The sequence below is a fragment of the Tympanuchus pallidicinctus genome, unplaced genomic scaffold (assembly GCF_026119805.1).
Source record: "Tympanuchus pallidicinctus isolate F22 unplaced genomic scaffold, pur_lepc_1.0 scaffold3, whole genome shotgun sequence".
NCBI classification, from domain to species: Eukaryota; Metazoa; Chordata; class Aves; order Galliformes; family Phasianidae; genus Tympanuchus; species Tympanuchus pallidicinctus.
The window spans coordinates 34,056,994-34,071,198 of record NW_026294747.1 but is presented as its reverse complement, the minus strand read 5'-3'; the positions used below and the strand labels follow the sequence as shown (position 1 = coordinate 34,071,198).

At 38.0% G+C, this 14,205-nt stretch overlaps 1 protein-coding gene across 3 annotated transcripts in view; it reads right to left on the bottom strand.

Annotated features, from left to right (window-relative positions):
- Window positions 1-14,205, bottom strand: part of AKAP6 (A-kinase anchoring protein 6) — a 272,758-nt gene that overhangs the window by 158,963 nt on the left and 99,590 nt on the right. The gene's annotated exons all lie outside the window — the stretch shown is intronic.

Below are 14,205 nucleotides of genomic sequence, written 5' to 3'. Positions count from 1 at the left end.
AGTAGGTGAGGCAGAATATATATCATTTAATATAAATATCGTTGATTGCATATGAACCACACAGATGGTAATACTGAGAAGGAGCTTCTGCTTCTTCAGGAGCACATTTATTGCAAAATTAGTACCAATTATATTGTCTGATTAAAAACAGTGCCCCTGAATTTACATGATTGGATAATACTATAGGTACATACTGAGTACAAATAATTTTACTGAATTCTTATTCACTGCAAAGCAAGTGTGTAAAATAAACTGACCATAACGTTTATAGGCAGCCTGAAAATTAACTGTGAAGAGAAATGACCATCTATTACAAGCAACCTAAGACAAGATGAAATTAGGTCTAAAACTGGTTGTATTATAAACTACTGACAATTCCACAGTCCAATGTGAATTATAAGCTCCAGTAGGATAACAGCTTAGTATACACACTCAGTATCACACTCATCACTTTATTTATGGAATGATTTCTAGTAATTACTAATCCATTCAGATAACTGAAAACAAGCTGAGGACAAAACTTTCAAAGACTGGTAAGGAATCCAAATCCCATTTCCCCAAAGTTGCACATGAAATTGGAATTCAAACTGACGTGGAAACAGGAGTTGGACTTCGGGGGCACAGCTGTGTTACAGTGGCTGCTCTGAAAGTAACATCAACTATTTTATTTTTTTGGGCCATGACATCAGGGATGGACACCGGTGGTGTGACAGTAGAGGTTAAACCTTATCACCAATATACCGTTACATTTTGTTGCTGGTGCCAGATGGCAGCAGAGGAGCAATCCAATAAACTGGCATCTGACATGGAAGTGTGTATGAAGCAAAGGTGTGTCAATCAATTTCTCCACGTGGAAAAAATGGCATCCACTGACATTCATCACTTGCTGATCATTTCTGGAGACCAAACAGTGAATAGGATGCGTGGTAGTATAGTCAGTCTGGCCCAACTCTGTGCAAAGTAGCATCCAGTAGTTAGTTCCTGCCTTAAGGCTCAAGTGCCTGATCTCTAGCAGGATGCTCCAGTGCACACTGGAGTCACAGCAGCACGGCACATACTGAGCACTCTGAAGGCCTCATCTTAATTATCATATTTTTGGTGAGCCACTATGAGTTCCCAGAGTGGTAATTAGTCTTTTGTCATTTCTTTTAATGGAACCAGCCACATCCCAAAGCACTGCAAAGAAGAAAACTGATATTCTATAGGTTTCATTACAGGCTATTTATCAGGACATTGTGTGTGTGTGTCTGCTCTGGAGACTGAAATGAAGTTAGCTGCATTTCCTCTCACACCTAGGTCATGATAAAAGAAGTATGTTACTCCAAGGAATGGGACAAAAGTGGGGGACAATATGGAGCAAGATGTTTCCCTGACTCCTTACACAAAAAAGCAAGCAATACACTTGCTTTTTTCCAGCTCATAGCAGAGAATAAGAGATGCCACGCTGGCAGAGGAATGGGAAATGGGAGCTGACAGGGAGAAGAGCAGGAGGAATAAAGTCCTTCTAGGCCCTCCAATAAATCTCTGCCTGCATTTTAGCAACGTGCTGTCCTTGAGAGACAAGGTGATATGGTAAACAGAAAAAAATGAAGAAAGGCTCTCTCTTGTATGTGTGTCTTGTACTTTACAAAAACAACATGCATAACATCTGCCTACAGTACACGATGTCTGCATGCCTTCAAAAGAGTGCTCAGAAACCTTTCAGGCCTGCACAAGAACAAAATGCAGCCAGCAGCAACAGAGTTACTTCTATCCTTGCACAAAACACGTGCGTGTTTTACAGTCTGTTAATTTACACTCATATTTGGAAATGCTCATGCACCAGCAGCACAGACTACTAACTGTGCTCATAAACACAAGCACCAGCCTCTTACAAAACCACACTGATATGTGTTCTCTGGGCACCTTGAGACAGTGGCCAGGCACAGGCTGGGCAGCAGGACAGCTCGGCAGCACCAGACCCATTCCCTCCGTCTCAGGGAAATCTCTCCTGCCAGGCAGCGTCTGTCGTAATTTATTTTCCAAATGACGGTAATAAAATGTTGTTGAAAACATTCAGAAGAACACAGCAGTAGAGACCGAAAAAAATTGAAGGGGAAGGAAGGGAAGAAGGGATGAAAAGACCGTGCCCCGCCGCGCGGAGCCACCGGAGGAGGGAGCGCCTCTCCCCTGCCAGTGCGCCGTGCCTGGGCCCGCAGCGCCATCTACCGGCACCGCTGCATCGGCCGGCTGAGAGAGGCGGCCACGGGATTGAGGGAGCGGCGGCACGGCTCGTTGCAGGCACGGTGCCAATAAAAGACGAGCAAAATACACAACTGCTTTTACCTCAGCTTATATGTAAGATTAAATTTGAACAGTGCAGCTCTTGCTTCATTTGTCACGGCTTACTGACCAAACAACGCTCCGATGTTGTTTGCTGTTGTTTTGTTGCATACAATTTCATTTCCTTTATTTTCATAGCCTGATACCAACGCAGGAGCCAGCTTTATCACCTGACCCCCAGCTTTATAACTTAACCCCGCCTGGAAAGCAGCACCAGTCTGAAAACTGAAACCTACGCACATATAACTGGCTGCAGCAGCTCTGGAGCCGAGAGCCGGACAGCAGCTACCTCCTGCTCAGCTCTCCCTGCTCCCCTCTGCCTGCCTGACCAGGGACAGTTAGCTGCAGGCTCAGAGGGACAAACCAGACCTCACTGCTGCTCACAGCCCATGACAAACACACATGGTTCTGCCTCTGCCGGCAGAGCCTTCCCAGCCAGCCCAAACGGAAACTCAGGCTCCCAGTACCGACGGAAAGAGTGCTGGTGGTGCTGATGGTCCCCAAGAAACCCTAACAGATACAAAGCCATGTCCCTGCTCTCCTCAGAGCACATGAAACAGAAGCAAAGACCAAAACGTAATTGAAACTGTACTGAAGGGATGCTGCTCCTCTAAAAATTGATCACATTGAGTTCCTAGCAGCCTGTTTAGCTGGAATGATCAAAAATATACATGTTCTCTGTGACACAAACTGCATGACAATATTTGCTTTTCTCATTATTTAAGATCTTTCCCAGAATGTACATGCTTTCAACAAAAGCTTCAGACAAAGTAAGTTCTAAAAATTAATATGGAGAAAACTGTTTTCCAATACTCTGACAGAGCATAAAACATAAATAAATAAGTAAATGCTACAGCATAAATTATATTAAAATAAAGGATGAGACTTAATATGCAATCTTGAATTCATATCGAGGAGCACTCAGTGAGAGAAATTCATAGGATGACAAATAGTAACTGATATATTTTCTTACTCTTTCTGTATTTTCTGTTTTAGATTATGTTTTTCTTTCTCTAAATATTTTTATCTTCATCAATCTTAAGATAGGAAAGAGTTTCAATCATTACAAACTTCAGTGTAGCTTTGCTGATTTATATTTGTTAAGGGTCTCATCTGAACACTGTTATACTTATAAAGAAAATGCAGTAAAATTTATCCAATCCATATTTTGGTAAGGAAAAATTAAATGAGTTTTTGGAAGTAAAAAAAACTCACAGTCAGCCACAATGAAGCTAAAAATTACTGCACAAAATTCCTCAGGGAGAAAAGCGTGGAACAGAACAGAAAAATGGAGCACCAGTATAATAAATCCAGCCTTTTGACCAGCTGGTTCATTTTTGCAAATGTAATAGTCTTGTAACTATGCTAGCAAACTAGATATTATTTAAATAAAAAAAAGTCCCTACATGACACAGCATAATGCCCTTCCTCTGTGCTGTTTAGGAGAGAAACAAATACTGTATTCTGGATGATTTGTAGCAACTTCTGTTGTAAAGTTTGCAAATAATGATAAAGCTCTTACCATTCCCCATGCAGAAATTTTTTAAACATTCACCATTAAATCATGCAGCTTTTCATTTTGTTTTATGACAGCTCTACAGATTTTCCTAGGGACAGGAAAAAAGTTCAAATCACACACCCATGAACAATGCTACAGCAAACAATATGGCTTAATCTGAAATTTCACATGTATAAGTGTTTGTTTGGTTTTTTTGTGGTCTAATTTTATTTGCTCTGTATGGATAAGAATGAAGAAGAAAGACAATTGTAAGTACTGTGAAAAAAAATAACCATAACACAGTGTGTCTGCTTCAGTGCTGGTGGCCTTATACAATGAAAATACACTTTATTAATTTCTTCTACAAAATCAATGAGTTAATTAACCAGAGAACTTTAAAATAATTGGAGGGATTTAAGTAATGACTGCAAGACTCCCTCATGAATGACCAGACCTCTCAAATTTTGAATCGTAAAACATGAGAATTAACTTGTTGAGTCACACAAAACTACAGGGATGGGTCAGGTCAGAGGCCAAAGGCATGCATGTATACTGGGCCAAGGAAGGATGCACCTCAAAGTGTGTCTTCCATCCTGAATCTATTAAAGATAAGGGCATACAAAGGCAGAGTCCCCCATTTTGCTGCACAGGGCTGCAGAGCTCCCTATAGCTCATTGAACTGGCTAGAGCACCTTGGATTAGGCTTCACGTTGTGGCATGCGGAAGCAGCTGTGGTGGTGTGCTGCCAGCACAAGACACACTAGAGCATGGCAGCAAGGCCTTTAGGGGTGGTTAAAATGAACAATTTTCACGTACAATTCATTACACTTAATGGGACTGTGTGCATTCCATTCATCCCAAATGTGTGTCAGAAAAAATTAAATACTTAAAATGATCATAGAAATTGGTCATCTTTGGCATTCCGAGAAGTTTGTGACTGACTCTTTACTTGGATCCTGTTTGCATATTTCTCCCTGATCACAACTGTTCAGCACAACTTGCTATTTACTACCTACACCCCACTGCTGCCCCTGCCCCTCTTGGCTCAGCCCATGAGTTTCTCACTCCTTCCTCTCCAGTTTCCACTCCACTCTCCAGTTTCCTACTTCATAGTCCCATTGAGCTTCAGATGCTCACTCCATCTCTGCTGAAGACTGACCTCTGATAACAACTGCAGAATTAGTGCTAACATGCTTGCTTATGAAACTGTAAAAATGCTCCAGTCACTGATGATATTCCTACATGTTCTTAGCTCAGGGGTGTTGCTCGGACATATTCTCACTGGATTGTAATTTTCTGACCAGAACACAATTGAGACTTCCCAGAAAAGCTTATGCTGTCACAGCTGTGAAAAAAATACATGTATGCAGGACTATCAAGTGAGTTACTTAAAATTTGGCACAAAATGTCTCTCAACTCAGAGAACACTACAACTTTTAAAGTTTCCTAGCTTCTTTTCAGAGGCTAAACTTTACTTTTTACATTACAATCTCTCTATTTTATTTATTTATTTATTTTTGGAAAATAGGAAAGTAAACAGTTCTGGTGTTCAATAATTTTAGCACTTCAAATGATCTCATTTAGACTTTGAAGTTAGCTTTCATTAATTGAATGAAATGGGAAGGGAGGAAGTTCCCATCTCAGCTGGAACTATCATTTTACAAATGCAACTTTTACTAGACCACATTTAGAATGGAAAAAGAATAAAGTGCAGTTCTGTAATTTAATCTGTAGTCTAAGAGACAGTACAGTTATGGTTAACACACCCCTTCCCCCCAAAATAATAATAATAATAATAATTTTTTCAAAAGAATATGAAAACAATGAATGTTTTCATTTTTTATACAAGATTGCTTTAGATGAGGAATCTGGATATATGCAATAAAGTAGGCACTGGCATGAACACTGTCAAAATTATGATACAAAATACAGAGGATGCAGCTGCGACCAGTTAACACCACTGTAGAATGCTTTATGTATGCCTTCCTTCTATGCCAAATTTTGCTTTCACTTTTTATGGATAAAATTTCCCAGATGTTTTGTGCCTCTATATAGCACAGGTAGAAACATTAATTCAATACCTTTTGACTTGTAATTTTAAGCTGTAGAGGGATAGTAGTGCTCAGTTTATTATGCTAACATTTTCATTTAACACACATGCTGGCTTATTGTATGAAGGCATACTTCTGGTCATTGCATTTTTGAAACACAAAACCCTTCTAATAAGTTGAACTAAGATTAAAATCAAAATAAAACAGAAGCAGCGAACTATTAAGTGCAAACATACTAAGCAATCTATTATGGCAGTTAAGTGTGACTCTACAGTGTCTACACAAACCTCAGTATAGAAGCACCAGACAACACTGCTTTTTAAATCACTAACCCTTTTTTCTCTCCACCTTCCCTTTTATTACACAAAGGGAATTCTCTTCTTAGAAGAATTGGTTATGAGGCTGTTGCTTAAAAATGAATGTCCAATTTTGTTGCAAGCAGACAGTGTTGTAAAGTTTGTTTCCAATTTACAAAAAATCTGAGCTCATGAGAGGGGTCTGTGTGCAAGGATGGGCTGGCTCTAAGGGCTCTTCTATCACAGAATACATTAAGAAACCCTTTGTCTGACCACAAAAGGACTTACATATTAGTCTCAGGAGGAACTCATTCCTGCTCATGGGTTTTATTTTCAAAAGGATAAAAGTGCACTTTCTTCATAGGCAAAGGTAACTCAAAGAAATCCAGGTACTCAAGATGAGGCTGCAACAAACTGCCATGGACAATTTAATTGGAGTTGGACTCAGAGACAACAATGAAACCATTAGTAGTACAGATGTTAGGGATTCCCAAGGAACAAAAATGCCACAATGGGAAATATTCTTTGTGTTACATTGTCAAGATTCTGTGGCAGATAATGACTTTGCTGAAATACAGAACTGACCAAGCACATCAGGAGGATGCTAATATTTAATATGCAGTTAGGAATACATTCATTTACAAACAGTCTATAAACAAGCAGCTTTCAGCTAAGAAGTTACAAACTTACACGATAACCTCAGCCTATGAAAATATGGAATTTAAATATTCACTCAAAACAAGGAAAGAGAAAGATAAAAGACTTTCATACTGGACATTTCTGTAGAGATATATCTTAGTCTTCTACTATATACTGTTTAGTTAGACATTTTTAAGGTCAAATATGATGCCTAACAAATCTTTCATAAGTGCCAGCTCTTGGTTTTGTATCCAACAATCACATATAAAATTAGAAGTGACTACATATAAACAGAAGTGACTACTGAATGTACTTTTTCTGATGGGCATCCAGCTTATTGGTCACAATTTACACAGTTACAGAATGAAAAAAAGCAGCACAGGATGTTTACTGGCTCATGATGTTTTCCTATTTAAAATTCACATTATATATCCTAATGCAGCAAAACAAGGATTAATATGTAAAAATGTGGAGTTGTATCAAGCACAGTCAGTGAGACATAATTCACCTTTTCAGGGAGATGTTCTGGACAGTCAAGAGTACTTCTTGTGTGACAAAGTACAGTTCTTAGAAGCCTAGAAAAACACTGCAAATTAACTCAGTTCTAATTTTGCCCCTAAAAGTCAGTGAAAAGATACTCTTGACCTTACTTCTTGCAGACTTTTTTTTTAGTCTACTACTAAACCTGCAGACTTTACTAGCATTCCTAAGTTATACTGTAGTCTGACTAGAGCAGGAATGGCAATAAAAGCTTTTAAGAAGCTCTTGTGCTCCCAAAGCCTTCTTGGTAAGAGAATCACAAATATAAATGGCTTAAAAGGAAGGGTACAGAGGAACAAGCAGTGCAGTTTTACTTTTCAGTCCATTAAAAATAACTACGTGTGAAGACAGGGAACCTGATTCTGCAACAGTAATGTCACTGCCCCCATGGGATTGTTGTGTAGGAGCAGAAACAGTCTAAGAACAGGTTACACTAATGTATGTCTTAAGAACCTTTCATGAATGTATCTGTCTACATTATGTAAACCTTTCCATTGTGCCATAAATGTGATTCTTTCCTTACTCTATGCCTTGTCTTGCCTTTGGTCAAGTTGAAGATATAATTTCTATTTAAAAGAACCACCATGAGCTGTCCAATACAATTTGAAACTTACAAGATCTAAAAAGAGACCTTAACAGTATCAGTAGATAGACTCTGGAGCAAAACTAAAGATAGTTACAGTAAAGTATGCCAAAATCTTCCAAAGCCCTATTCCTGCATGGTGTTTTCACAGATTGCAAACAAGCCTGCAGCACCACTAACAGCACTTCCCCAGCCTTCTGGCCAGTGAACACCCACAGCCTAGAGCCAAAATCAGTGGGCTGGAAGGACACTGCTGGGGAGCAAAGATCCAAGCAGCCTTGAGGGCGAACATGTATGCACCTGTATGCCATACAGTGGCATAGAAAAGGTCTTCATGCCTTTGCAAGTGTTGTAAAGTAGAGAGGACAATTGCAGAGAAGGGAGGGGAGCAGGAAAACTCTCTGATACATTCATCATTTAAGGAATCATCTGGTGTGAACTTAACAGCAATATGGATTGGTTGTAAACCTTCAGAGATGCCATCTGCTCAGAAGGCAGTAATGCCAACCATACAAAATGTCTGCTGATCTCTCACGCTGATGTGACCAGGCTTTCAACCAGAGACCCAACGTTAACATCCATAACACCAGAAAGGCTTCAGGTTTCCAGTGAGGAAAGAGTTCATACTGTAGAAATATAGATCAATGCTGTATCTCAAAAGTGGTATGGAATTCAAAGCACTCCTAGGAATCAAATAATTAGCGTATCTTTCTTTGCATGGAAAAATTTCACACAAATAAAAGCATATTAGAGGATTGTAATTTAGCTGGAAATTCTTTTGCCTATCTACCTCCTAAGTTATCATGCATCACAACTGGGAACTGGGCTATTTTCAAGGCAATATTTCATTCAGATCGGCCAAGGCTTGCTGTACTCATGGCCACAAGAGCAGCGCTTGCAGCCTCGCCTGGCAGAGCCTGCACTGGCATGATTCTTTCACTTGCCTCATTCAGCATCCCTAATCTGTCCTCTGATGAAATTTTGAACGGGTAGAGGTTCTTGGGAAAATAGTTTGAAACTATGGAGTAAATAATATAGGCAGCAGAAAAGACAAATACAAGAGTTAAAGGATACCAAGATTCCTGAAAAGGAGACAGAACAAGGAAAGAATGGCTAAACAAAACAAAATAAACAAGCTAATGGAAATGAAATTGACACACAAAAGAGTTAAAGGTAGTGCAGTCAGCAACGGTGATGCTGTAAGGCCTGAACATTGCACAAACTTCTAAACGATCACCCAAATCCAGTCCTTGAATGGTCTGGTCAATGCTACATACTGTTTCTCAACATACATTCCTTCACAATTAGCAGTGCCTGTTACTGATCATGTCTCCCAGTAGCTTTCACTACTCTTAAAATAACTCTGAGTCATTTATTTTCTATATAAAAAAAAGATTTACGCTCAAAATGTGTTCCAATAGAAGATAAGTTTAAGTTTCTCATATGTATTAGGGCATCAAGTACCTCAAGCTCAGCCTTTTTTATATTATACTCCTAAGTCAAAGATTTGCCCTGTGTAAAGAACAGCCAAGAGATGTGAATTTTCTTAGGTCACTTGGACTCACTCAGCTGATACACCAGGGAGCAAGTTGTAACCACAGCCTCCAGATATTTGTAGCCAGAGGTGTACAGAGGGAAGGACAAAAGCAGCAAATGTGCCTGAGAGAAGACAAATCATGTTAGCTACTCCCCAAAAGGGAAACTTCAGCTCTGCAGTTGCAGTTGAAAGCAAGATCTGGGTTCTGGAGGGATCCTGGGCACAGTGCAGGAGAGGACAGAGTAATCTGGCTAAGAGGGAACTGGTAAAAATAATTATTCTGTAAAGGTTTCCAAATTTTGGTTAAAAAAAAAAAAAAAAAAAAAAGGTAACTCAGAATTATGGTTTAAGGAGGGTATAGAGACACCAAAATGAGTTGCTATGTCCTGGTTACAGGGTAAGGCCTGACTGCTGGGATATATTCACACATTCACATTATTTCTCCTTTTGCCCACTGTTAGTAAGCTCTATACTACAACAGAAAATATAGAAGTTAGTTCAGGATCTGTTGATCCTAAATAGATTTGTTATTTATTCTACAGAAAAATCTAAAGCAAAATGTTCTGATCAGAAGATTCCTTATTCTTGCAATATGAAATGTTTGTTGTGCAGCAACCTTGATCCAAACTCCATGGTAAGTGAGAGTATGTGGTCAGCATCTACATTTTCTGTGAAGCTAGTTGCCTGCTACATTTTTTCTAAAAATGCTGTCAATATAACTACTGATGTTGAAGCAACTTAGGGTGATGTAAGGGTACTTGGAAGCACTGTGTTGCCTCTTCATGTAATTATTTTAAATGTTGTGTTGGCAACATACCTTATTTTCAGATTGTTTTACAGCTAATGTATGTATTTTTGATTATAAGCTGAACTTCATCCAAAAGATGAACTAACCTTCATTTGCAATTTTTCCATATAATGGCTTCTGTAATATATCAGACAGCTTTATTTTGCTCAGAAAAAAAAGGCAGTTATGGATGGCCATCATTTCTTGCTTGGCATGCTCTGAGTATTTAAGCGTCAGATGGAGCCTGGGGGTGGGACAGCCACGTTCAGCTGTTCGTCCTGCTGAGGGTCAGCTGTGACCTTGCACATGCGCTGGGAAGCAGCACAGGACTCCACAGGCGCTGCCTGAGTGCCTCCCTCCTCCCACCAGTCCTAGCATTTCCTTACTGTTTGATCCTATAGTTCTTGAAAATTGACCTCACTCCCCCAGCGTTTAATTCCTTTGAAACTGCATGTAATGTACATATACATGCTTGTTCCTGCAGCCTAAATGCAGAGTGGGCCTATCATGTGATTTCAATTTAAAAGAGGTTTGAAGGTTGTCTGGGCAGTTACAAACAATTTATCTTTTCCAAAACGAAGAATAAACCATGTTAAAATAATGACATTAACTAAATTGAGTACTTTCAGCAAATGGCACAAAATCAACTTCAAAGATTCAGTGCCTTTGTATTAAAAGATAAATTAATTATATTTTACGTATCATTTTCAGTAAGCTAGCTGGCAGGTGATGGAGAAGGGCAGAAAGGCATAATATTCTTGGCCTGAAAATCAGAAAGTCATAATAATCACTGCTTACCTATATAACGTAAGAAAAGTTCTCTAAATGATGATAAAAACAGCAGATATATGTTCAGTAAGACATTTATTATTTGCAGAGAAGAGTTTATTTTTGAAATATATTTTGCAATATCTGTTAAGTGAAATAGTACCCTTCCACAATAGGAGTGGAGGTGCAGATTATATTTTATAAAGTTTAATAATAGACATACTCATGCTATTATCTTAAATCAGAATGACATTTCAACATTAAATTCATTGGAATAAAATTCAAAGCAAAAGTAGTTGGAACCCACACTTAAGTAAAAATATCCTCCTAACAATGAATATTCATGAGGAGGAAACATTATTGTTTACAATTATTCAATTTCTGAATTTCTAACAAATCCGACTGTAGAGTTACACAAATCTTGTTCGTTTGAGAAGCAAATCAGATTTCTATTAAATAGGTGCTGTAACAACAACTGGCCTCAAGAGGGTGATACATTACCATATCGAAAAGTTTTCCTATTAAAGGAAAAAATACCAAACAACTCTTTACTAAAATAAAGCAGATGCTATTTGCTTATGAGTAACTGTTGAATGTATTGACCTCTGCTAAATCCTTGACATGAATTAAGATACAGTGACCATGATTTTCCCTCAAAATCAGAAAGCTGAATTCAGCATTTCCTATTGAGTGAGGTTAATTGGTGAGAAGAGGTTACATCTGCCACCTCTCAAGAGACATTTAAATTCTTTGACCTATGAACTTGTTTTGCAGTTAAGATTTCTGTGTTTAAATACTAAAACAGGAAAAGCAGTGATTGCCACTATTCTGTAAGTATGACAACAGCAGGAAGAAATTAAGATTTGTCATCTCTTACTTTCCTCTCTTATTATTGCTCCAGTTCCCCAGTTTCATGTCCTGTTATGCACTCAATTTTTGTTCATCTGCAGTCTACAAAAAGATCATGTCATTATTACTTCCTCTACTGATTGCTTTTCTTTTGCCTCCTAATTTACTTATCTTCACTTCACTTTATTTATAATTTTTTTTTCCAGTGGTCTCTAGTGGGCAGTTCTTTATAACCTCTTAAAACCCTAAGTCTGAGTTACTTTTTTTTTTCTTTTTTTTTTGACCCACCTTTACAGAATAAAATAACAGGCTCTGGTCTTTTGTTTGCTGTCTTTTTATTCTTTTTTTTTTTTTTTTTGTTTAACCCCAAAACATTTGTTTTTAACAAATTTACAATTTTCTCTTGTTTTCTGTAGTTCAGCAGAGTTATGACAAATTTGTACTGCAATGCATAGGTTGAACCCAGTTTGGACTTATCTGGGCTAGTTTTATGCTAGCTCCTAAACTTCAGTTACAGGTATATTGTAGTAGTACTTATGTTTCAAATGATTCTGGGTGTCTTTGGTCTCATACAGCACAGTAAGGAAATACTCCTATAGTCAGATGTTGGCATCAGCAGGCAAAATTATTAAGTTTTTGCAACTTAAATATCTACACATCTACATCTCTGTTTGCTCATTGGCTCTTGGTCTCTGTCTTCGTCAGCCTGCACTGTGAATTTTCCGAAGATTGTCCAACAGAAAGTAGAAGCAAATCTAGTTCTCTGGCAAACTTATTTGATCTACTTGAAATCAGGGTTCAAAATAAGTCTTTGCTAACAATAAAGGAATATTCAGATAAGACTTAAGTTTTGTTAGCTAAGGCTAGTTGAAGTTCCTTGTTAGGATTATCATCTGGGCTCCAAAATCTAAGGCAAGGATAAGCATTTATTTGTCTTTCTGGTTGCTTTTAAGACAACTTTCAAAAATCTGTAAGCATACAGATAGACTGAAATAAACCTCTGAGAGACAGTTTTCTGTCCACGTTCACCACAAATCGTATTCACTCTGGTGCTTAATGATGACAAACATGATTTAAGAGTTAGTATGCTTTAATGTTTCATTTCTGATCCTAATATACTGGAGAGGATGAAGGAATGAAAACTCTGTTGCTGTCAAACCACATAAAGACACACAAAAAGAAAAGTATATGAACATATTCTGAAGAGTTATGCAATAATCTTACATAAGTGGACTTGATCTTTCCTCTCAAGTTAATCCTCTCTAGACCCTTGAACATTTCTCCTGCTCTGACTCATCTTCAGCACGTACACATTTTAAGGCAATGATGCATTAACAACAGTAGATAGGTTGGAATTTAATTTAGTTGGAAGTTAGCAACAATGTATTATCTAAATAATTAAATATTTAGACTAGACCATGGGGACTCTGCTGTACTGTAGCTTTCTGGCATATACATAAAACATCAGTATCCAGAAGCCTAAGTGTATTATGTAACAGAACAGCTAGACCTTAAAGCATTGGGAAAGGTGCAGTACTATGAAAATAGAAAGCAATGAGCATTCTTTCTTATGCCTCTGTATATAAACATGCTTAAGGGAACAACAGAAAACACAAATGTTAATTCAACAGTTATCTGTTTGATAATGATGGCACTTCAAGGAGTGGAAAAAAAAATCAAATCAATATAATATGAAAATCAATACGTTAACTAGTTAACAGAGTTTGTCAGAAGTTATTTCAAACTGAAAACAGGAGGACTGGGATGTGGCGTTTAGCTGTGTACACAGCAAGAATCATGAGGTGTTTGGAGCTAAAGGTTTCGCATCAGATGTGAACCAAATGGTTGATGTAGAACATCACTTGCAATCAGTTCTATATACTAGTTAGGACATACCCTGAAATCATTGTGAAATTACTAAAATTTGGAGGCCTTTACATGGGGAATTAAAAAACAGTTTTGAACAAGCATGTGTTTCACATTATATAACTTCTACAGTCAGTTTTAGATGTGCAGTTACAAATTCAGAATTTGCAGAGCTTGCATAGTAGTTGATGGTTTTGCAAAGATTCCGGGTGACAAACTCATTCAGTTATAAAGCAAATGCCAAAGAAAAGTGCTTGCACTCAGAATAGATGTTTAAATTCAAGCAAACTGTTAGAAATCCAAACATTCACTGTATTTCAATATCATTTTTTAGTAAGAAGTATTTGAGCAGAATTGTGAATTCCATATGCATTATTGCTTAATAATACTTTAACCAGCTTGTAAACCAAGGGATGGGCTTTTAAAGCAGGGCAGTATTATCAGATCAAAAGCAACAAAATAGCTCTTC